Source organism: Vipera berus (assembly GCF_964194415.1).
Source record: "Vipera berus genome assembly, chromosome: 3".
In the NCBI taxonomy this organism is placed as follows: domain Eukaryota; kingdom Metazoa; phylum Chordata; class Lepidosauria; order Squamata; family Viperidae; genus Vipera; species Vipera berus.
Genome location: NC_138204.1, coordinates 23,126,662 through 23,149,839, shown reverse-complemented (window position 1 = coordinate 23,149,839; position 23,178 = coordinate 23,126,662). Strand labels below are relative to the sequence as shown.

The 23,178-nt window shown below is 40.4% G+C and overlaps 1 protein-coding gene across 8 annotated transcripts in view; it reads left to right on the top strand.

The window, feature by feature from the left end:
- The first annotated feature begins 18,487 nt into the window (after positions 1-18,487).
- The window catches only part of NCOA3 (nuclear receptor coactivator 3), a 110,446-nt gene continuing 105,755 nt past the window's right edge, over positions 18,488-23,178 (top strand). For 5 of the 8 annotated variants that reach the window (XR_014026208.1, XM_081326046.1, XM_081326045.1 and 2 more), the window contains exon 1: positions 18,488-18,618. The gene's annotated coding sequence lies outside the window, so the exon portion shown is untranslated. The remainder of the gene's footprint in view (positions 18,619-23,178) is intronic. The other 3 variants (XM_081326041.1, XM_081326040.1, XM_081326042.1) reach the window with 3 other exon arrangements.

Genomic DNA, 23,178 nt, shown 5'->3' with positions numbered 1-23,178 from the left:
TTCTTGCCATATTGGTTAACTGAATCATTGCAGCTGTTAAGTTAGTAACATGGTTGTTAAGTGAATTTGGCTTCCACATTGACTTTATTTGTCAGAAGGTTGCAAAAGGTGATCACATGACCCTTGGACACTGCAACTGTCATAAATAGGAGCCAATTGCCAAGCCTCTGAATTCTGATCACATGACTATATACATATGATGCAACAGTTGTACAGTAAGTGTGAAAAAAAGGCCATGTCACTTTTTTTAGTGCCACTGTAACTTTGAAATGTCACTGAATGAATGGTTATAAATCAAGGACTACTTGTACTAAATTAAAACCAAACTCCCAATGCTGACCTATAGTGTAGAATAGCTGGGTTTTATCCTTCCTGAACAAGTTGACCCAATTTTTAAGATGCTTATTGGGAACTGATAAGTACTCTGCCCCTGCAGTCAGGGTAGAAACAGATATCCATTCCATACAGTCATTTAATAATTAAAGTTTTCATATACCAGCAGAAGATCCACTTTATGGACCCTGTATGATTTTCCAAAAGATGCTTAGCAGAACAGACAACTATGGCTGAGCCCAATTCCTGGATGAGCAGATTTATCAAAGTTATTACACAGTATAGGTTTTCTACACAGCATTTACTCTCAACAGCTTCCCAGGCAAGAGACGTTTTAAACACAGACACCTAGATATCAGTGCTCAAACTGACATGCGGTTATTGGCTAAAAACAAATCTTTAAGTTGGTTGGCTAAGCACCAAACTATTTTCCAATCTGCACCAAATTATAGATTATTTTATTTCCTCCTGGGGTCTAATGTATACATTGTAAGAAGAACTGCTAACTTTTAATTAAGGCAATTGAGCTAATCTTCTTCTTGTTGTGCCATATCCATTACTGGACGTTGGCGATCATGTTGACGATCCTGTTTTTTTAATAATAATAATAATAATAATAATAATAATAATAATAATAATAATAATAATAATAATAATAGCAACAACAACAACAAAATTGGAAGGGACCTTGGAGGTCATCTAGTCTAACCCCCTGCTCAGGCAGGAAACCCTATACCATTTCAGACAAATGGCTGTCCAGTCTCTTCTTATAAACTTCCAGTGTTGGAGCATTCACAACTTCTGGAGGCAGGCTGTTCCACTGGTTAATTGTTCTAATTGTCTGGAAGTTTCTCCTTAGTTCTAGGTTGCTTCTCTCCTTGACTAGTTTCCATCCATTGCTTCTTGTCCTGCCTTCGGGTGCTTTGGAGAATAGCTTGACTCCCTCTTTGTTGAAGAGCACTGGGCCCAGCACGAAAAAATTCTGTTGAGTTAACCAGTCCCTTAGATTTTGAAGCCATGATGTTCTTCTGCCTGGACCTCATTTGCCTTCAATCTTTCCCTGGAGGATTAAATGGAGTATGCCGAATTTTTCTGGGTGTCGCATCACATGTCCGAAATATTCTAACTTTCGTTTTTTAATTGTTTTGATGATTTCCCTTGGCTTTCCCAGGCGGCTTATCACCTCCTCATTTCTGATCTTGTCAACCCAGCTTATATGTAACAGCCGCCTGTAAATCCACATTTCAAATGCTTCTAGTCTCTTCAGGTGGCCTTCTGTCAGAGACCAACTCTCTATTCCATAGAGCAGGATAGAAAAAATATAACATCTGACAAGCCTGATTTTCAGTCTTAGGCTTATGTCATGACTGCAGAAGACCTTTTTCATTTTGAAGAATGCTGTTCGAGCTTTTTCTGTCCTTGTCTTTACTTCAGAGATCATCTCCCAGCTTTCATGTAAATTAGAACCGAGATGCATGACCCTTTCAACTTTTTCTAATGGCATTCCTTCCGAATTTATTGGTGGTAAATTAACGGGTTGTTTGCTGACGACCATGATCTTGGTTTTTGAGATGTTAAGATTCAAGCCGTATTTTTCAGATATTTCTGTGACTCTGTTGATGAGGAACTGAAGGTCTTCATGCTTACTGGCAAGCAGAACTGTATTGCCAGCTTATCTTAAATTGTTGATTCAAGCACTGTTTATTTTGAGGCCAGCATCGATGTTCTCCAGTGTGTCGTTGAAGATTGACTCAGAGTAGATATTGAACAACAGTGAAGACAGAATACATCCCTGTCTGACCCCCTCTTCATATTTCTGCATCAGCTGAGTATTTTTGGCCTAGCCTCACATTTGCTACCTGATGCCAATATAGATTCTTTATGATTTGGATGTCTTTGTCATCTAGTCTCCCTTGTTTCAGGATTTCTAATAGTTTGCTCTGTCTTATTTTATTAAATGCTTTTTCAACCCAAGTTTTGGGTTTATCATGCTTCTAGCGAGCCTGGAGATTCTTAGCACCCCTGCCCCATTTAAGGGGTGCCCGTACTCGGGGCCATTGTTAGGTTTTGCTGCCATTAACATGATTTTCCTGGGAAATATATAGTATAGTAGTCTTCCCTTTGCTTTCTACACCGCTGTGCACACGCTGTTCAAGTGGCTGCCACCACACCGTGTGCTGTTCTTCTGAAGCCGTTCCAACCAATATGGTCTCCGCCTTCAGTTGATACTGGGGAGCCAGCTGCCACTCACCAGGCCTGTTGGTCCACGGGAGGTATTTGATTCCCTCCAACCCGCCATTACAGCATAAAAGCCATAATGGGTAGGGCTACCCGGGGACTCTTAAGAGAGTTGAGCTAATACATTGAACAAATTGGGGTATACCATAAGGGAGATTAATTTATAAGATTACTAACTTATTGTATTATCACATATGTATTTTATCACTATATTAGCTTCCAACTATTCTGGAACTTGATTATGTACATTATTTTCCTTTTAACTTATTGATAATGTTGAAAGAAAAATCTTCATCAGGGTCCAGTCCAAGCTGGGAATAAACAAAATAGAGACTGTTTTAGAAAGAAGTTTGTAGTTTATTGAAGAGCAGAACCACAAGACATGTGGCTCTGGAGCAGCTGACCACATGTTGCTGGGAGTGGTAGGTTTTCATACCTTCTTGGGCTTTTGTGTTTGGAGTTGTTCCTGTGGCATGAAGTTTGACCTGAGTTTCAGTGTGCCCTTTTAGTATTCTAATGGTGGTGGGTTAAGCCTATTATGTCCTGCTTCCCTGTGGCTGTGGCTGATGACTATGTCCTGTGTTGGATGGGTGAGGGGTTCCTGGTTCTAATCCCATCACTCTGCTATTGTTAGTTATCGGTTTTGCTGCAAGGGATTTCAAAAGGTCCTGTCTTGAATGGATTTCTGCAGGTAATATTTGCTCATGAATGGGGCCTCAGTCTTTTTGAATGGGATTATCAAATCTGTATTTCTAAAAGGTGGTTTCCTGAGTTTCTACTGGGTGCTATTAAGAAAAACTGGGCCTGCTTTTCTGCCTTTTTAATATTCCCCAAAATATTTCTTTCTCTGGGGGGTGGGTGCTGTCCTCCTACAATAAGGTTGCAAGATTAATCAATTAATAAACTATTCTATTCTAAAACTAAACTGCCTTATATCTTACAATGCTACAAATCAAACCATCCTGTTTCAGCACAATGTGATAGTTACTTAACTCAAAGTGTTGTATGAAGACAGTCACTGTGATTTCTTAATCAGGGTTTTTAGTTTAGTGTGCAAACAAAGCATATGAGAACCACTGCTTGAAAGATAACAAATATGAAAATGTATTTTTCACCAGAATACCAGGAAAAGATACAAAACAGCAAATAATAAAAACTATACAATCTACAGATCCAGACTTGGTAGTTTACCAGGAGAAAAAAAAATGTCTTTGGACATTCATGCCAACCAGACTTCCTTAGAAGCAAGGAACCAAAACCTGCAAAATGTTAGGATTACAACCTCATCATTCCTTGCCACTGGCCATCTTAACTAGAAATGTTAAGAAGTGAATCCAAAACTTCAGAAGGCCATGAGGCTGTCCCCTCAGTCTCCATTTTCCTGGGCTTCAACATTTCTACAGACTAGAATTGAAGAGACTACCAACGAAGTCCACACTCAATCAGGAAAGCTCACTGAGTGGCCTGTGGATGGTCAACATCTTTTTCCCTAACTGATCTTACAGGGATATTGAAGAAGAAATGCTGTAGAGTTTGCCTTTTGCTCCAAGAGACATAGATGAGCTATAAAACCAATGAATTTGAGTGCAGACAAAAGAAAAGGTGGTTTTCAGATTTCATCCTTATTCCATTTATCCCACAAGTCTGACTTTAATTAGAATTTCAGGGCCATGGACTTAAAGGAGGAACAAGGTCAGAAGATGACTGGGGCTGTTTTTGCTGCATGTTTAACCACGATTACTCAAACCATGGCTTACTGTATTCCATTAATCCACTATTCCTACCATGCGTCTCCCCTGGCCCAAGTACTGCATTTAACTGACTTATTCCTTCCCTCACACAAACGCAAGCAGCTCTCTTCCCAGCTGCAGGTGCTCATTATGGACCCGACTTTGGGGGAGGCAGGGACCGCACTCTCCCCTAAAGGAGATAGATGCCAAACGACCGAGACGGAGCCTCGAGAGGGAGAACCGCGATCGCAACTCTCCGCCTCCCTCTCCACTTTGGGGGTTGCCACGGTAACCGAGGAATGAGGGGCGGAGCAAGGCTTAAAGATAAAACGGAATCCGCGCTACCCTTCGTTTCCTGTCAGAAAGCGTTCGTATTAGGGCTAGGGCAGTGTCATAGTACCGTATTATCCTCCTTTCTGTTAACCATCCTGAACGCTGGAAACGGGAAGAGAGAGAGAGAAAGAAAGACGCACGCGCGCGCGAATACACATGCTTTCTTTTCTCCTATTCCAGGGGTAGGCAACCTTGGCTCTTTTATGACTCATGGACTTCAAGTCCCAGAATTCCTGAGCCAGCTATGCTGGCTCAGGAATTCTGGGAGTTGAAGTCCATGAGTCATAAAAGAGCCAAGGTTGCCTACCCCTGTCCTATTCAGACCGTTGCAGAGCGATCAGAAAAGGGTATTGAAAGCGCCATCAGCAATCCCAGGCTAATAATTTTCATTCTAAATGCAATTCGTAATAACAGAGATGGCGTAAGGATAGAAGGGGGGGGGGGAAATCAGGGCAGCCTAGCTCCTTTTCCGACTGACACATTTTATTCAAGGGCTAAGGATTTTATGAACTTTTCGGGGGGAAAAACCTGATGCTTTTGAATAAAATTTGTTGGAGGCAAAAGCTACTATCCGATTCGTTTTGATGTTTTTGCTAGTATAAATGAACACTGCTCTCTTCCTACACTGTCTATAAGGATAGAGGATCTGCCCTGGGAAGCTGGAGTGAAGTGTTTGTGTAAGGGGTTTATAAGAGAGCCAGTTTGTGTAGTGGTTAAGGCACCAGCCTAAAAATCCAAAAAACCTATACTGTACTATAATCTATGAGAGTGGGATTGTATAACTATAATGTTTGTGTATTATCTTTCATGGTGGACAGGAATTACACTTTATTAAATAAAAGGGAGGCAGTGAGTTACTGAGGCTAGTCTAGAACTTAATGTACAGGATGAAAAAAAAAGGAAGAACTTCAGAAGAATATCTGCAGTGGACCTTAGCAGGTAGAAAAATCCTTGCTTCCTGTTTATGTTGTCAGCTCAGATGCTGAGCAACCAGTTGAAAACTGAAAATGAAGACAACCACATTATACAGCAAAGAGATGCAGAAAACTCCTAACTCTTTCCTCCCAGCTCCAATCTTCTGGGACCACCTATGAAAATATCAGCTCCACATGTGACTGTAATTGAAAAGGCGTAACTCAAAGGACACTGAAACATAAGTTGGAAACAATGTGCATAATACTTTGAAAAGATATACAGATAGTCCTCATTTAATGACAGTAATTGGGAAGTAATTTCCTATACTAAGCAATGCAGTTGTAAAATGTAGCAATGGAACTTCTACATTTTTCTTTAGGTTACCATTGTTAAGTGAATTGCACAACATTGTGAAGTGCAATGTCACATCACTATGTGCAACCTATGGCTGGTTTTTCTATTGATAGGATGCTGCAATGTCATAGGCTGCCCAGAATTACCTTGTGGTAAGATGGGTGGCCAATAATTTTTTTAAATAAATAAATAAAGTAATTATGATCATGTGATTGTGGGGATACTGTGACCATAGTTTATTTGTCCTGGTGCAGAGAATGAAAGGGCCAGAAATATCCCAGAATTTTTAGTTTTCCTTTTTTTAAATTTTATGTTCAAAATAGAAATTGTTCTATTACCTTTCTCTGATATTGCCATGATTACCACCCTGCCACCCAAAAACTCTTCCTATATTTGCTGGCAGATGGCATCAATGGAAGCAAAGTCAGACATAGCTAGTACTTGGATGATCCAGGAAAATCCAGAGCTAATGGCAAGACTGTGAAGTTGAACAAATATCCTGGAAAAAGACTGTGGCCAGTCATATCAGTACTAATGTCAGTAAAACTATGGGGAACTCTTAAGTCACCAGGAATAAACCTTGAGTCAAAGGAGATTTTTCTATTGATTTTAACATCATTTTTATAATGGTTAAATACACCTGAAATCATCAGTATGTTGTACAAAAGCATACCAGAAGTATAGCTACCCTGGAAATGATTGATTGACTGAGAGACAAAAGCCCACCCCTGAACCATCCATGTTGTTGTATTTTATTATTTATTTATAAAATTTATAGGCCACCCATCTTACCTCAAGGTAACTCTGATGTAAACTCTTTTTAACATTTAATTATTGCAAATTTTAATTCTATAAATGCTTCTCTATTTAAGCTTCTATATTATTATAAGCTGCTAAGAGTCACTCTGAATAGTAAGGTGGGCAGTTGTTGTTGTTGTTGTTAGTTGCGAAGTCGTGTCCGACCCATCGCGACCCTATGGACAACATTCCTCCAGGCCTTCCTGTCCTCTACCATCTTCTGGAGTCCATTTAAGCTCACGCCTACTGCTTCAGTGACTCCATCCAGCCACCTCATTCTCTGTCGTCCCCTTCTTCTATTGCCCTCGATCTTTCCCAGCATTAGGCTCTTCTCCAGTGAGTCCTTCCTTCTCATTAGGTGGCCAAAGTATTTGAGTTTTAGCTTCAGGATATGGCCTTCTAAAGAGCAGTCGGGATTGATCTCCTCTAGGACTGACCGGTTTGATCGCCTTGCAGTCCAAGGGACTCGCAGGAGTCTTCTCCAGCACCATAGTTCAAAGGCCTCAATTCTTTGGCGCTCAGCCTTTCTTATGGTCCATCTTTCACTGCCATACATTGCAACAGGGAAGACCATAGCCTTCACTATACGCACTTTTGTTGACAGGGTGATGTCTCTGCTTTTTAGTGTGCTGTCTAGATTTGCCATGGCTTTCCTCCCCAGGAGCAAGCGTCTTTTAATTTCTTGGCTACAGTCCCCATCTGCAGTGATCTTGGAGCCCAGGAAAATAAAATCTGTCACTACCTCCATTTCTTCCCCACCTATTTGCCAGGAATTGAGAGGGCCGGATGCCATGATCTTGGTTTTCTTAATGTTAAGTTTCAACCCAAGTTTTGCACTCTCCTTCTTCACCCGCAACAAGAGGCTCTTTAGTTCTTCTTCACTTTCTGCCATTAGAGTGGTATCATCTGCGTATCTTAGGTTGTTGATATTTCTTCCGGCAATCTTAATTCCAACTTTTGATTCATCTAGCCCTGCCTTTCTCATGATGTGCTCTGCATATGTTAAATAGGCAGGGCGACAGTATACAGCCTTGCCGGACTCCTTTCCCAATTTTGAACCAATCAGTGGTTCCATGTCCAGTTCTCACTGTTGCTTCTTGACCCGCATATAGGTTTCTCAAGAGACAAATAAGATGGTCTGGTACTCCCATCTCTTTAAGAACTTGCCACAGTTTGTTATGATCCACACAATCAAAGGCTTTAGCATAGTCAATGAAGCAGAAGTAGATGTTTTTCTGGAACTCCCTAGCTTTCTCCATGATCCAGCGTATGTTGGCAATTTGATCTCTAGTTCCTCTGCCTCTTCGAAATCCTGCCTGTACTTCTGGTAGTTCTCGATCCACATACTGCTGAAGTCTAGCTTGTAGGATTTTAAGCATGACTTTACTAGCATGAGAAATGAGTGCAATGGTGCGATAGTTTGAACATTCTTTGGCACTGCCTTTCTTTGGAATTGGAATGTAAACTGATCTTTTCCAATCCTGTGGCCACTGCTGAGTTTTCCAAATTTGCTGGCAAATTGAGTGTAGCACTTTTACTGCATTGTCTTTTAAGATTTTGAATAGCTCAGCTGGAATACTGTCACCTCCACTAGCTTTGTTGTTGCTCAGCTTTTATAAGGCCCACTTCACTTCACATTCTAGGATGTCTGGCTCGAGGTCAGTGACCACCTCATTGTGATTATCTGGGACGTTAAGCTCATTCTTGTATAGTTCTTCTGTGTAATTTTGCCACCTCTTCTTAATCTCTTCTGCCTCTGTTAGGTCCCTGCCATTTTGGTCCTTTATCATGCCCATTTTTGCATGAAACATTCCCTTCATCTCTCCAATTTTCTTGAAAAGATCTCTGGTCCTCCCTATTCTATTGTTTTCTTCTATTTCTTTGCACTGTTCATTTAAGAAGGCATTCTTATCTCTTCCAGCTATTCTCTGGAATTCTGCATTCAATTGGGCATATCTATGTTTTTCTCCCTTGCCTTTCGCTTCCCTCCTTTCCTCAGCTATTTGCAAAGCTTCCTCAGACAGCCATTTTGCTTTCTTGCATTTCTTTTTCTTTGGGATGGTTTTGGTTGCTACCTGTTGTACAATGTCGCGAACCTCTGTCCATAGTTCTTCAGGCACTCTGTCGATCAGATCTAATTCCTTAAATCTATTTGTCACCTCTACTGTATATTCAACAGGGATATGATTTAATTCATACCTGAGTGGCCTAGTGCTTTTCCCTACTTTCTTCAGTTTAAGCCTAAACTTTGCAAGGAGAAGCTCATGGTCCGAGCCACAGTCAGCTCCTGGTCTTGTTTTTACTGACTGTATAGAGCTTCTCCATCTTTGGCTGCAGAGCATATAGTCAATCTGATTTCTGTGTTGACCGTCTGGTGATGTCCATGTGTAGAGCCGTCTCTTGGGTTGTTGAAAAAGAGTGTTTGCTATGACCATCGTATTCTCTTGACAAAATTCTATCAGCCTGTGCCCTGCTTCATTTTGTACTCCAAGGCCAAACTTGCCTGTTATTCCAGTTATCTTTTGGCTTCCTACTTTAGGTGGGCAGTATAAACAAATAAATAAATGATATTGCTATTCATCTATTTTGCTTCGGTTTCCTCCAGCATAAAGCAGTGTGATCCGCCAGGAAACTGTGAAGAGCAAGTCTAAATTGCAGGACTTAAGCTTGACAATGATAGCAGCTGAATATATCTTCATTATGAATTAGTTTAAATCTCTAAGATTCTAAAATTTTAGCAAAGGAGCTTTCTAATGGGCAAGCCCTTAGGCATTATTTTTTAAATCCTAGAGATCTGATTAAGTCCTACATGGCTGAAGAAAGCAAATATTATCCGTATCTTCCAAAAGGAAAAGAAGGAGTTGTCTGTCTGACATTACCATTGTACTTGGGAAGATTCTAGGGAAGGTCAGAAATAGATCAGTCTGTAAGTATTTGAAAACAATGTGCTAATATCAGAAATCATCATGGGTCTGTCAAGAACAAATCTTTCCAGATTAATATTATATTTTGCCTGGGTAAGTTTCTTAGGGTTAGCAGGATTGGGGGATTCTGTAATTGTAGTATATATATCTTGAGTTCAACAGTTGACACAGTATTCACTGATAGGATCATTAGGGTTAGTTAAGTGGCTTTATAACATGGCAATTAGGTAGAAACTTTTCACTTCAAAATTTATACTAAGGCAGAATTCCCCAACATTTCCATCTTTGTGGACTGGCAGGGGGGACAGGACAGGAATGGTTCTGTGCAAGAGGTCGGCAAGTCTACAATCGTGTGCAACTCCATTTATGTGAGTGGCATGTATATGGTCCTGCTGCTCATGCAAATGGAGTATGCGCTCATGCACTCACCGGCTGCTCATGCGAGGATGCGCGTATGCACACTCACCAGTCAGTTTCATGGCCCGGTTGCAAAACTCTCATGGCTCACTAGCAGGCCATGGCCCACAGGTTGGGGACCCCTACACTGAGGGAATGCTCAATAATTTTTCCTCACCAAATTGGAGAGAGGTATCAAATAGCACATCAAATGATTATTTGTTAGCCCTCTGCTCTTCAGTATTTTCATTAATTGTTTGGATAAAGAGCTGGAGGAATTAGATAAGGCTGTTGCAATCTGAAATAAAGCTCAATAAAGGGGTTGCAAATGGCAGAATGATATTTAACAGTGTCAAGTTTTTAATTTAGGAAACAAAAATCAAATGCACAGATATAAGTTGGGAAACTGAAAACTACTGTATGATACAGTGATGTGATGTGATTGCAAAAAAGGCAAATGCAGTTTCAACGGAAGCATAATTTCCAAATCATGAAAAGCAATCAGTTCACTCTGTTCTACTTTGGTGAAACATCACCTCATGTATTGTGTTTAGTTACTAGTTTCACACATTAAGCATTCAGAGAAATTGAACAGGTTTAGAGGGCAACAAAAATAATCAGGGCATTAGAAATATCTCTATGAAGAAAGACTGAAGTATGCTTAGTCTTGAGAAAACACAACTGAGATGAAGATGATAGTTATCTTTTAATATCTGAAAGGATGTTACACAGATAAAGGTCAGAAATATTGTCTCTCATGCCACATGTAGCACATGGAATAATGAACATTGTCTCAGCCATTAACTTTCACAGTTTTAATTCTAACTTAACTTCTGTGGTCCTCACTCCATGTTTAAGAGATCCCTAAAGGGGCATGCATAAGTGCACTGGCATGCCTATCGTCCCTGTCACATTTTGATTTTCTTATTTTATTTGTTAGAATATGTATTTTTTTATTTGATGAATGAAAAAAATGTAAATTACAGGTAGGAAGCTTCTGATTATTTATTTTATTTATTAATTTAATTTATATACCGCCCTTCTCCCGGAGGACTCAGGGCGGTGAACAGGGCGGTGTTCTCCCGGAGGACTCAGGGCGGTGATTAGAAATTAGGGGAAAGAAAACCAACTAAAGTGGAACTAATTATCTAGGGTGGCAGTGGACTCCCCTTTCCTGGATGTGTTGAAGCAAAAAGTGGATACTATTGGTGTGAAATATTTTGATTTGGTTTACTGCACTGACCAGGGAGTTGGAATCTGGGTCTCACTCCCACAACCTCCAACTCTATGATTCTGTGCCAAGTGCTTTAAATATAATATATCTTCTTCAGAACACATAATAGGGGACATTGATATGTATTACAAAATATTTCCTGATAAAGTTTTTCATATCTAAGAAAATAGGGGAAGCCAGGCACCACACAAGTTATGCAGCAAATAAACACAGGGTCAGTCATAAAGGACTCAAATGTCTATACACCAATGCACAGAGTATGAACAGTAAGCAGGGTGAACTAGAAATTCAGGTAAATGAGGGTGGATATGATATTGTTGCCATTATGAAAACATGGTGGGATGAAACCCACAAATGGAACACACAGCTAGAGGGATTTAAACTATTTAAAAGAAACAGACTAAACAAAAGAGGAGGTGAGTTGCTCTCTATATAAGAAATAACTTTATCTCTACAGAAATAGAGCACAACAATGACGAAAACTGTAAACTTGAATGCATTTGGGTCAATATAAAAGGGGAAAAAATGACATTGCCATAGGTGTATACTATAGGCCGCCCAACCAAGCAGAGGAAATAGATGGACTTTTTGCTAGTCAGCTAACTAAGGTATGTAAGAAGCACATCACAATACTAATGGGGGACTTTACCCTGATATCACCTGAGAGACAAACTCTGCACCAAGTGAGATAATAAAGGCCCAGTCTAATACAATACCAACAAAGAAGAAAAATAACAGCTCTCAAAAGAAACCAGCATGGCTGCATAAAGAACTCTCTGATAAATTGAAAGATAAAAAGGACAAGTATAAGAATTGGAAAGAGGGGCACATAACTAAGTCAGAATATCAGCAAATAGCCCGTGCCTGCAAAGATGAAGTGAGGAAAGCTAAGGCTCAAAATGAACTAAGGCTTGCGACCAAAGTCAAAAATAACAAAAAAAGCTTCTTTCAACATATAAAAAACAAGGAAAAAGTTAAGGAAATGATTGGTCCATTAGTGGGGGAAAGTGGAAAGAAGGTGACAAGCAATAGGGAGAAAGCAGAACTATTTAACTCGTTTTTTGCATCTGTCTTTACACAAAGGGAAAAAACAGTCCAACCTACCTGATAAGTTGTGGGATCGCAAAACCAGTGCCATAAAAAAACAGAATAGAAACGCAAGTTAAGATAGGCAAGAAAATGGTAAGTGAAAACCTGTCCAGCCTAGACGAGTTCAAATCACCAGGACCAGATGGATTACACCCCAAGGTTCTCAAGGAACTGGCAGACATGATCTCAGAACCACTGAACTATATTTTTCAAAGATCCTGGAGCACTGGGGAACTACCAGAGGACTGGAAGAGAGCTGATGTAGTTCCCATCTTCAAAAAAGGGAAAAAAATAGATCCAGGAAACTACAGACCTATCAGCCTGACCTCAATACCTGGGAAGATTCTGGAAAAGATAATCAAACAACAAATCAGCGAACACCTTGATGCAGACAAAGTCATCACTAAAAGTCAACATGGGTTTGTCAAAAACAGATCATGCCAGACAAATCTTATTACATTCTTTGACCAAGTGACAAAATTAGTGGACCAGAGGAATGCTGTAGATATAATTTACTTGGACTTCAGTAAGGCATTTGATAAAGTAGATCACAACCTACTACTTGATAAGATAGAAAAATGTGGGTTAGATAGCATCACCACCAGATGGATTCGTAGCTGGCTGACAGGCCGTACTCAGCGTGTGGTCCTCAATGGAACCGCATCTACATGGAAGGAAGTGTGTAGTGGGGTGCCCCAGGGCTCTGTTCTGGCCCCAGTACTCTTCAACATCTTCATTAACGATTTGGATGAGGGGATAGATGGGGAACTCATCAAATTTGCAGACGACACCAAGCTGGCAGGAATAGCCAACACTCCAGAAGACAGGCTTAAAATACAGGAGGATCTGCACAGACTCGAACACTGGGCGCTATCTAACAAAATGAAATTCAATGGTGAAAAAAGTAAGGTTCTACATTTAGGCAGGAAAAATCAAATGCACAGGTATAGTATAGGTGGTACCTTGCTCAATAGTAGTAACTGTGAGAGGGATCTCGGAGTCCTAGTAGACAATCACTTCAATATGAGCCAGCAGTGTGCTGCAGCTGCCAAAAAAGCCAACACAGTGCTAGGCTGTATTAACAGAGGGATAGAATCAAGATCAAGTGAAGTACTAATACCACTTTACAATGCTTTGGTAAGGCCACACCTGGAATACTGCATCCAGTTTTGGTCACCACGATGTAAAAAAGATGTCGAGACTCTAGAAAGGGTACAGAGAAGAGCAACAAAGATGACTGGGGGACTGGAGGCTAAAACATATAGGGAACGATTGCTGGAATTGGGTATGTGTAGTTTAACGAAGAGAAGGGTGAGGGGTCACATGATAGCAGTGTTCCAATATCTCAGGGGCTACCACAAAGAAGAGGGAGTCAAGCTATTCTCCAAAGCACCTGAAAGCAGGACAAGAAGCAATGGATAGAAACTACAGTAGTCAAGGAGAGAAGCAACCTAGAACTAAGGAGAAACTTCCTGACAGTTAGAACAATTAACCAGTGGAACAACCTGCCTCCCGAAGTGGTGAATGCTCCAACACTGGAAGTTTTTAAGAAGAGACTGGACAGCCATTTGCCTGAAATGGTATAGGGTTTCCTGCCTGAGCAGGGGGTTGGACTAGATGACCTCCAATGTCCCTTCCAACAACTACTTCTTCTTCTTCTTCTTCTTCTTCTTCTTCTTCTTCTTCTTCTTCTTCTTCTTCTTCTTCTTCTTCTTCTTCTTCTTCTTCTTCTTCTTCTTCTTCTTCTTCTTCTTCTTCTTCTTCTTCTTCTTCTTCTTCTTCTTCTTCTTCTTCTTCTTCTTCTTCTCCAAAACTCTTGAACAGGACCGCACCAATGGCTAATAGCTCCTTATCCTTTGCAGTATTCCAGCATTTGCTTGAAGGTAAACTGGAGGACTATATTAACAGAATAACAGAGTTGGAAGGGATCTTGGATGTCTTGTCCAACCCACTGCTCAAGCAGTAGACCCTCGCCTATACCATTCCAGACAAATGGTCGTCCAATCTCTTTTTAAAAACCTTCAATGCTAGAGCACCCAAAATTTCTGAAGGCAAGTTGTTTCACTGAAGAATTATTCTACTGGAATGGTCAGGAAATTTCTCCTTAGTGCTAGGTCGGTTATTTCCTTTATTAGTTACTATCCATTGCTTTGTGTCCTACCTTCAGGTGCTTTGGAGAACAGGTTGACCCCTCTTCTTTGTGGCAGCCTCTCATATGTTGGAACCCTGCTATAATGTCACCCCTAGTCCTTCTCTTCATTAAACTAGACCAGGGGTAGGCAACCTTGGCTCTTTTATGACTCGTGGACTTCAACTCCCAGAATTCCTGAGCAAGCATGGCTCAGCTTGGAAACCTCTCCCTTTCCCCTCAGCATGGCTGGCTCAGGAATTCTGGGAGTTGAAGTCCACGAGTCATAAAAGAGCCAAGGTTGCCTATCCCTGAACTAGACATACCCAATTCCCGCAACCGTTCTTTGTATGTTTTTGCCTTCAGGCCCCGAAATTATCTTTCTTACTCTTCTCTGCACCCTTTCTAGAGTCTTAAATCTTTTTTATATTGTGACAATGCAAAACTGGATGTATCTTAGAGCTTTTTTTCTTGATTGATATATTGATACAGAACAGCTGAGACTGAGCAAACAGCATATCCTTTGGTGCTTGTGGCCAGCAAAGCCATATCCCCAACTCCTCCTGATTTATCTCTTATACATAGACTAGATTCATACTGTATGTAGCTAAAGACAAATTTGGTTTTTCTAGTTTTGGCTTAATACGTTGTGCAAATCTTCCAGTTATGGTTTGTTAAATGTATGAGGGCTTAACCTGACTTATAAAACCCAGGAACTGTTGTAGCTTTTCTCTCTGCAACATTTCCTTCCTTGTTTCTTTTGTCAAGGCCAAAAGGTTTGATCCAAATGCAGGCATATCCTGGGTAAGCTGGTTGAAATCAAATGAGTCACGACTAATTAATTCCTCTTGGTTACAGTGTGTTTATTTTTAGTGTTACCAAATCTGAATCTATATCTTTTTTTGGTCTTTAAAGAGCAGGAGATGCTTCCTGGACATCAGTCATTAAGTGGAGAGAAGTAACTGCCTCAGTCAGTAGAAATTGTCAGCAAAAGCAGCCCCTGGAGAGGTTTTCCCTTAGACTTCATTCCAGTCTGTCAAGCATGCCACATGGTTTGTCTTGCCTCACCTAAACTAACCTGCTATTTTTAGGTGCAGACAAGAATACTGTCCTACCTTCAGCACTGGAAGTAAAATAAAACTGTTACCCCATTTTGCTTATGTAAGTGGAACTGCGTGGGTGCAATCTTATCTGCTACCTTAGGTTGCAATATCATACTTGATTAGAATGCAATTCTTCTCTCCATTTACATATTTATAAACTTCTGTCATGTTCCCTTAAATTACCCTTTATTTTTTGTTAACCAGCACTCCCTCCAGGATACTTCAGCTGAATGCTCCCTCCCCAATTGCTTTTTCTTGATACAGGTAATCATTGACTTAACAACCATTCATTTAACAACAATTCAAAATTGCAACGGCACTAAAAATGTCACTTACAACCAGTCCCTGCACTTACGACTATCACAGCATCCCCACAGTCATGTGATCAAAATTCAGGAAACCAATATATATTTACAATAGTTGCAGCATCCCAGGATTATGTGAACCCCACTTGCAATGTTCCCAGCTGGCTTCTGGCAAACAAAGGGGGGCTGGAGTAAAGCCAGATTCAATTAACAACTGCCTGATTCACTTAACGGCTGCAGTGATTCACTTAACAACAGTGGTAAAAAGGTCACAAAACATGTGTATTAAGACAGCAACATTAAGGAGCCTTAATTCATTGCACCCCAAGCAAAGTTTCCTGTTTATTTTTTTAAAGTTAGTATGCTGAACTACAAATGAATGGGTTTTAACATACATTTGTTTCTTATAAATTTGTATTGATGTTCATTGCATGCAATTGATTAGTAAGTATATTTATGATGGTGAATTTAGAATGTATTGATATATTTTGAAGAATCTAATCAATCTCTTTTAAGGGAATGTGGAACAAAGGACCTGTTATTAGTTCAACAGAAAATAAACTTGACTGAGGGGAAAAGAAGTTGGGTTCTGCATCATGATTGTCCTTAAATTTTTGCCCATCCACAGCTCTAGACTTTTGGCTGTGATGGCTGGTAATTCTTAGCTCAACTCCTGGATTTGAAGACTAACAGTTCAGAAGGTTTTTTTAAAAATGTGAAATCCATGGCAAATGATGAAATCTGCTGATGGGCTTTCATACTTTCCCAACGTGATGCATTCTGGCTGGGAATATTTGAAGATTTAATCCATGTATATGTGGAGTGGTCAAGGTTGGCTATTATAGGAATCTATGACTTGCAATCATGTTTTTAGAGTATATCAGTGCCATAAATTGTACAGTAGTGGCCAAAATCGTGGAAACCTTTTGGAAAAGTGTATTTTTGAGGTTTGATGGCTAATAATACCACTTTTTTTGGAGTAGTACCATAAAACAGAGCCTTGGTGGAGCAGTGGGCTAATGCCTCCTTAAGTAACACCAGCTGCCTGCAATTAGTGCAGGTTCGAATCCCACCAGGCTCAAGGTTGACTCAGCCTTCCATCCTTCCGAGGTAGGTAAAATGAGGACCCAGATTGTTGGGGGCAATTAAGCTGACTTTGTAATAATGCTGCTTGGGAGGGTGTATGAAAGCCCTAATAAGCAGGCATATACATAGAATGAAGGCTACTGCTAAGCTTGTAAGCCGCCCTGAGTCTTCGGAGAAGGGCGGGATATAAATGGAATAAAAATAAAAATAAAAAAATAAATAAAATTGTATATCAATAGAAAGATAATTTAATCAAGAATGTAATGCAACAAAGTTTGTTCAATTATCTGTACTGTATTCTATGAAAAGTTATAGCCAAATAACCAGAAAAAGGAAGCACAACTTGCTTAGTTTAATATCAGGTAGCTTTACTTCATCTGATTGTAGCCAATGAGCATGAATGTTTACAGTAGAGAGCCAGTCAGATGTCATCTTGTTTTGGCAATGAGCCAAAATCACAGTAGGATTCAGTTATTGATGTCATGTATTGAAGCTGAGAGGAGTACGTTTGTCAGTGTGTTATGTGATCGCTATCAAGTTGGTTGGTTTTTTTTTTGTATTCTTTCATTTAATGAGCTTGTAAAACATAATAAAATTAAAGTAATGGTGCAAAGAGTTGACTGGTTGCCCAGAAAGCGATGTAAAATAGTATTATTAAGTGAACAAGGCTACAGTTATAAAGAAATTAGAAGAAAAATTGGTGGAACCTTAACTAAAAGGTGGCATTTCTACTGTACACTTTTCCCAAAAGGTTGCCACAATTTTGGCCACTACTGTATAGTGCAACCTGAGATTTTGATGAGATTTGATCTAATTTTACTTGTACTCAAGGTAAAAAGAACTATCAGGACTATCAGAATTCATCCCTAATACAATAATGTAGGTGCTAACTGTGAATTAATAGTAAAATTTGGGGAATATTTGTTAATTTATATTTCACCTTTCCTCCAAAAGCCTAAGGTGATGTATAAAACATTTGTTGGACTTCTTTCCATACCAAAAATGTGAACAGTCCTATGAAGTAGGCTAATCCATCACCTTAACCACTAGATAGTGACTCTGAGATATCCAGTGTGGAAATAATGAAGATTCGTGAATCTTTATCTGATAATTTGAATTTAGAAATTTTTAGCTTTAAATTTGATATTAATATTTAGTTCTATAAAGGTATTTTAATTATGTTAAATTTTTACTTTCACTCCAACGCAGACCTCTTTTAAAAGCCTCAGGCAGCTGACATTTTCAAAATATGTAACCAACAAATTAATTTTGGCGCATGTCCAAGAACGCAAAGGATTAATTCGCACGCTTTTCTCAAAGCGTTTTTTACAAAGATTTGGAGAAGCCGGGACGAACGTTATTGCTTAGTGACTACAAACCCCAAAGGGCATTGCGGCGTGAGAGAACTCAGGCGAGACAAGGCCAGTCGCAGAGGCTTTTCGAGCCGGGTGTCCCTTTGGTGCGGAAACTGGTGAACTACAAGTCCCAGATGACTACGCGCTTGCCGGACTGGCTCCAGCTCTTTGAGGAGGCTGGTTCCTACTTTAAATCCAGACAGAGATCAAAATGGCGGCCGCGAGCTGAGTGTGAGCTGGGGGAAGGCAAGAGAGACGCGGAGCAGAAGGCGCGCTCGGCGGCTTTTCCCGGGGGCGGTAAGTGCATTCCCTCATGCAAGGGGCGGAGAGGAAGTAGCGGGTCTCCAGTGAGGAATGCTTGCTTCTTCTCAGTGAAAGAGTTTGCAGGGCAACCTTAGTTCTTCCGACCCTGGACGTGTCGCCTCTTCCACAGGGGGGCGTCCTCGGGCTCGAGGGGGGTTAAAGTGGGGCTTGGCGATGAGAAGAAAATGTGTGTGTGTGGGGGGGGGGGAAAGCTGCCTTGTCCCCAGGAGATTGTGCCGGGAAAGGGCTCTGTGTCTTCCCGGACGGTTCGGTGGGGTGTGTAAGATGCCCGCAGAGGGGCGAATAAAGGAAGGGCTTTCTTGCAGCCAGGAGGGGCTGGTGTAGAGAATTTGGCGCTCTCCGGTGGCGGATCCGAAGTCCTCGGGGTGGGTGTTTCACCGATGTCGGGAGCGGTGAGAAAGGAGCCTGCGAGTTTCTTTTTGGTGGCTGTTTCTGGAGCGACGGGGCGAACGCGGGAGATGAAGGGCGGGGAGCGGGCTTCTTCGCCATCGGGGAAGTTGCAGGGCGAGGTGACTCCGAAGGAAACTCAAGAGCCGCTTTCCAGCCCCGCTGCCTCTTCGGCTTGTGGAGTTTGGAGCGTCTCCCAAGAAGTCGCCCGAGGACTCCGGGCATGACGATCCTCGGGGTCTCGGTCCGCTGGGTTGTCTTCTCTCAGCCATAGCCAGCGAGCGAGCGAGCGAGCAAGCGCTGGGCTTGGATAGTGGGGCTTGGAGCGGCGGCTTCCGCTTTCCTGCTTGTAAACAGGGGTAACAGCCACTGCGAAGCCAAGTGACGAGGGGAGAGGGGGACAGCCTCGGGGTATGGGAGCAGTTTATACCCAGATGCATTTATTTCTAACCATGCCTGATTACTTATTATTAAAAGTTTGAAGTTTTCCCTTGCTTCTGTGCAAGGTGCTGGTTGGCTGTGTTTCAGGTGTGTCTTTTGGCTTTGCCAAGTTTCTCAAGAAAAAACATGTTTCCAGTCTGGTTTGTAGTGTGGCTAGCCAGGCTTTTATTTTTATTAAAAGTGATTTTTTTTAAAAAAAGATATCCTATGGCTATAATATCTGAAAATGAATAAAAAATGTATTTTAAAATGTATACACGACATAGATAAATAGCAAAAAATAATGTTCTTTTGGCTGTTTAACAGTCTTAAACTGATATTGTCAACAACAATAATAATAGGTATGTCTGGTCTTTGATATATGAGATACCATGTGAGGTTCCCTTTCCATGACACTGATATTTTCTGTGGCTTGGTTAGTGAAATGAAAAAAAAGCATTTGTAATGGATGTAGATATTGAAAAGCATACATTCCACAAATATTTGACAATAGGACATGGGGTGCGGAATACTTCATTCATTTGTCTGATCTGTTGTCATAAGAACATTCTACATTGTAACATTTTTTGTTCTAACCCCTAATTATATGTTACTGCCTATAATATTTATACACAAATTTATTTTTTATAATATATAATCTATTAATAGGTCAATAGGAATGTTGACAGCTAAAAACTATGGTTTCTACTGAATCACTACAGAAAATTTCAACAACCACTGGAAGAAGCTTTTCATACTTGCTATTTCAAGCCTGATATTAGCTGCACAATATTTTATTTTATTTAAATATTAATAAATTGAATATGGCTGGATTGCATGTTTTTAACTTGGAATTTGTCATTGTATATTAATTTGCTTATCAGTTATACACCAGATAGCTAAAGAAGAAAGCTCTGATCACAATAGAATCAAAGGGAATACTATTCCTTTACTGTATAGAGCTTAACAATGTAGATTGTATGTATTAAAATATTCAGCAAATAAAAAGCCTGATTTCCTACATACTGTATATTGGAGAAATCATAAAAACACATTAAAACACTTGATGAAAGAATATATTGTATGTAAGATGAACTCTGTTACTATGTCTCAAATGATACTGGATACTAGTCTGACATTAGAGGTTGCTTCAGGTCTTGCATATAAATGAGCAATATGAGCAGTAATCGAAGATCTTATTTTTGCATTGTCTTGCAGTGCTGCTTAAGACATGCTGTTATTCTGAATACAAGAAGAGAACACTACCTTTAGCATCTAAATTATCGTGTGCAGAAATTACAATATAATGTGATATTATATTTTTAGTATTTGGTTAAAATAAGCAATTATCTGAATATTTCAAGTGATATGCTTAGAATAATTTTAGTAAAGGTAAAATGGATTATGCATAGAGTAGATTTTAAACATTGTAACAAACCCATGTCAAAACTGCTAATTTCAATCAGAATTACTAGCAATACTCCCCAAAATTATTGGAACACAACCATTCCAATAATATGGCATAAATAAAATAATTTATTTAGAAAATAAACACATACAACATAATTAATATAAATCTGCGGATAAGTCTACAAAATTAGACAGGACATATTTTTTAGAAAAAATGGCTAATTGTTATTACAGTGGCTCTTTTCTTAATTTTTCTTTTATATACAATCAAGATGACAAAACTACAGTTTAAGTTGTTGAAATAGCATGGGATTGGAATGTATCATTGTAGGAGGTAGATAGGAGCAAGAGGATTGGATGAGGAGAGTTCTTGACCAGGAACTGAGCAAAGTCCTCTCCTTCAGGAAACTTTCTATTAATGCCAATGTTCAGCAGGAAAGCCTGCTATGCTTCAAATCCATTTTTAAAGGGAATTTTCTTCACAAGAAATTCAAGATCCCTGAGTAAGCTGCCATGAATCTAACAAGCAGTGGGCTTCCTTTTAGATGTAAAAAGTATCTGAAAAATAGATTAAATGAATGTCTTGTAGAGGTTAATAATTCTTACTCCAGTGTTCAGGAATACAGTTACTGGTGTAAGTTGGTCATTCATAGTTGTTGCTGTGGGTTCAACACAGTTCAACCCTGAGCTACAGATATTCTCTTCCATCAATATTTGTAGCTTTATTTAATCATACTGCCTCTGAAGATCATTCAGAAGTTTTAATAGTTTTAGCATTTTAGTTTCACCAATGCAACACCACTGCTGTAGGAGCTACAGTGGCTTCCAGTCAGCTTCTGGGTGCAAATCAAGATAATGGTTATCACCTCTAAAACCCTACATGGCTAAGGGCCTACTTAGCTCCAAGAATGCCTTCTCTTTCTACCTGGGGAGTAAGAGGAGATCTCATTGAGGGGGATTTGCTGAAGTCCAAGATATAAGGGAATGCCATCTACAGGAACGCCATGCTGAGAGAATTATAGATCAGTCTCCAGTGAGTGACTGGGCTTCAACTACAGCGTGCTTTGGATGCGATGGATTATCTGGATCCTTTCAAGTTGAGTTTCAGGTCTGGGTATAGGATGAAGATCAGTTCTATATAAAAATCAAAGCTCTATTCAATCCTACTCCCACCAGTATTGGTAAAATATTTAGTTTCATGTAGTAGACAATCACAGATACATCTTAAAAGTAGAAAAGCCATTGAATATGAAGTTAATGAATTCAGGACTCAGAATTAACAACTGGCAATCTTCCTTTGTCTAGGGGCCAGAGGCTATGCTGCCATCACTATTTGGGGGGGGGCAGTAGTTGTTTCTCACATGCCAAAAGGCTGATGAAGTCATTGTCAAAATGGCCATCTGAGGAAGTGGCAAGTAATCTTCCCTCTTGTGAGCCTGGATGAATATCATTTTGGAGGGAAACATGGGCTGGATGATTTTGAGTGGATATCCAGTCTATGGTTGTAGATTGCTGACTCCTGTTTTAAGAGATGATAGAAATGGTGATACATGAAAGGAATTCCAATGTATTTAGTAGATGTTCTTAGTTTTCATTCAGTCAAGTCTTAAACTGAGCTTTTTGGTTAAAAATAATATTCATACCAGATAGTATATTTAGGCAGCCTGTGTATTCCTTTCTCTTATTAACTTTTCTTCATAAGGTTTTTATTTTTCATCACTTCCAAGTATATATGGGTTTCTATCTGACATTTTAGCTTTCCCTTGTTTTTGTGGATGGTAGAGAATGTATACTGTATATGACAGTGATGGCGAACCTTTTAGACACCGAGTGCCCCCAAACCGCCCCCTCTGCCTCCGCTTCACCCCCCCACACCATGCCACGCCCACCTGCAGGGCCACCCACCGCCTCCACGGCTCACTGCAGGAGATCGCCCTGACGGCCCTGCAGCACCATGGTGGCCATGCCCTCCGCTTGTGCCTGGCATCATCTGCGCGTGACAGGGTGCGAGGGCAGAGTCTTGTCCCCACTGCCTGGCTGCCATGTCCTTGCCTGCACTCCTCCACACAGGCCACGCCTGGGGGTGACTCTCCTTTGGGGGGGGCTGCTGGTGAAGTGGCCATGGGGGAGGAGGGGCTGGGGCAACAGTGCGTGTGCCCACAGAGAGGGCTCTGCATGCTACCTCTGGCATGCATGCCATAGGTTCACCACCACTGGTATATGACCTTCAGTCCATTTTTGCAGATGTCTCAGTTAATGTAGGAACAGTGTGAGACTTGGTTCAAGGAGAAAAGCAACAGAATAGATCAGTGATGG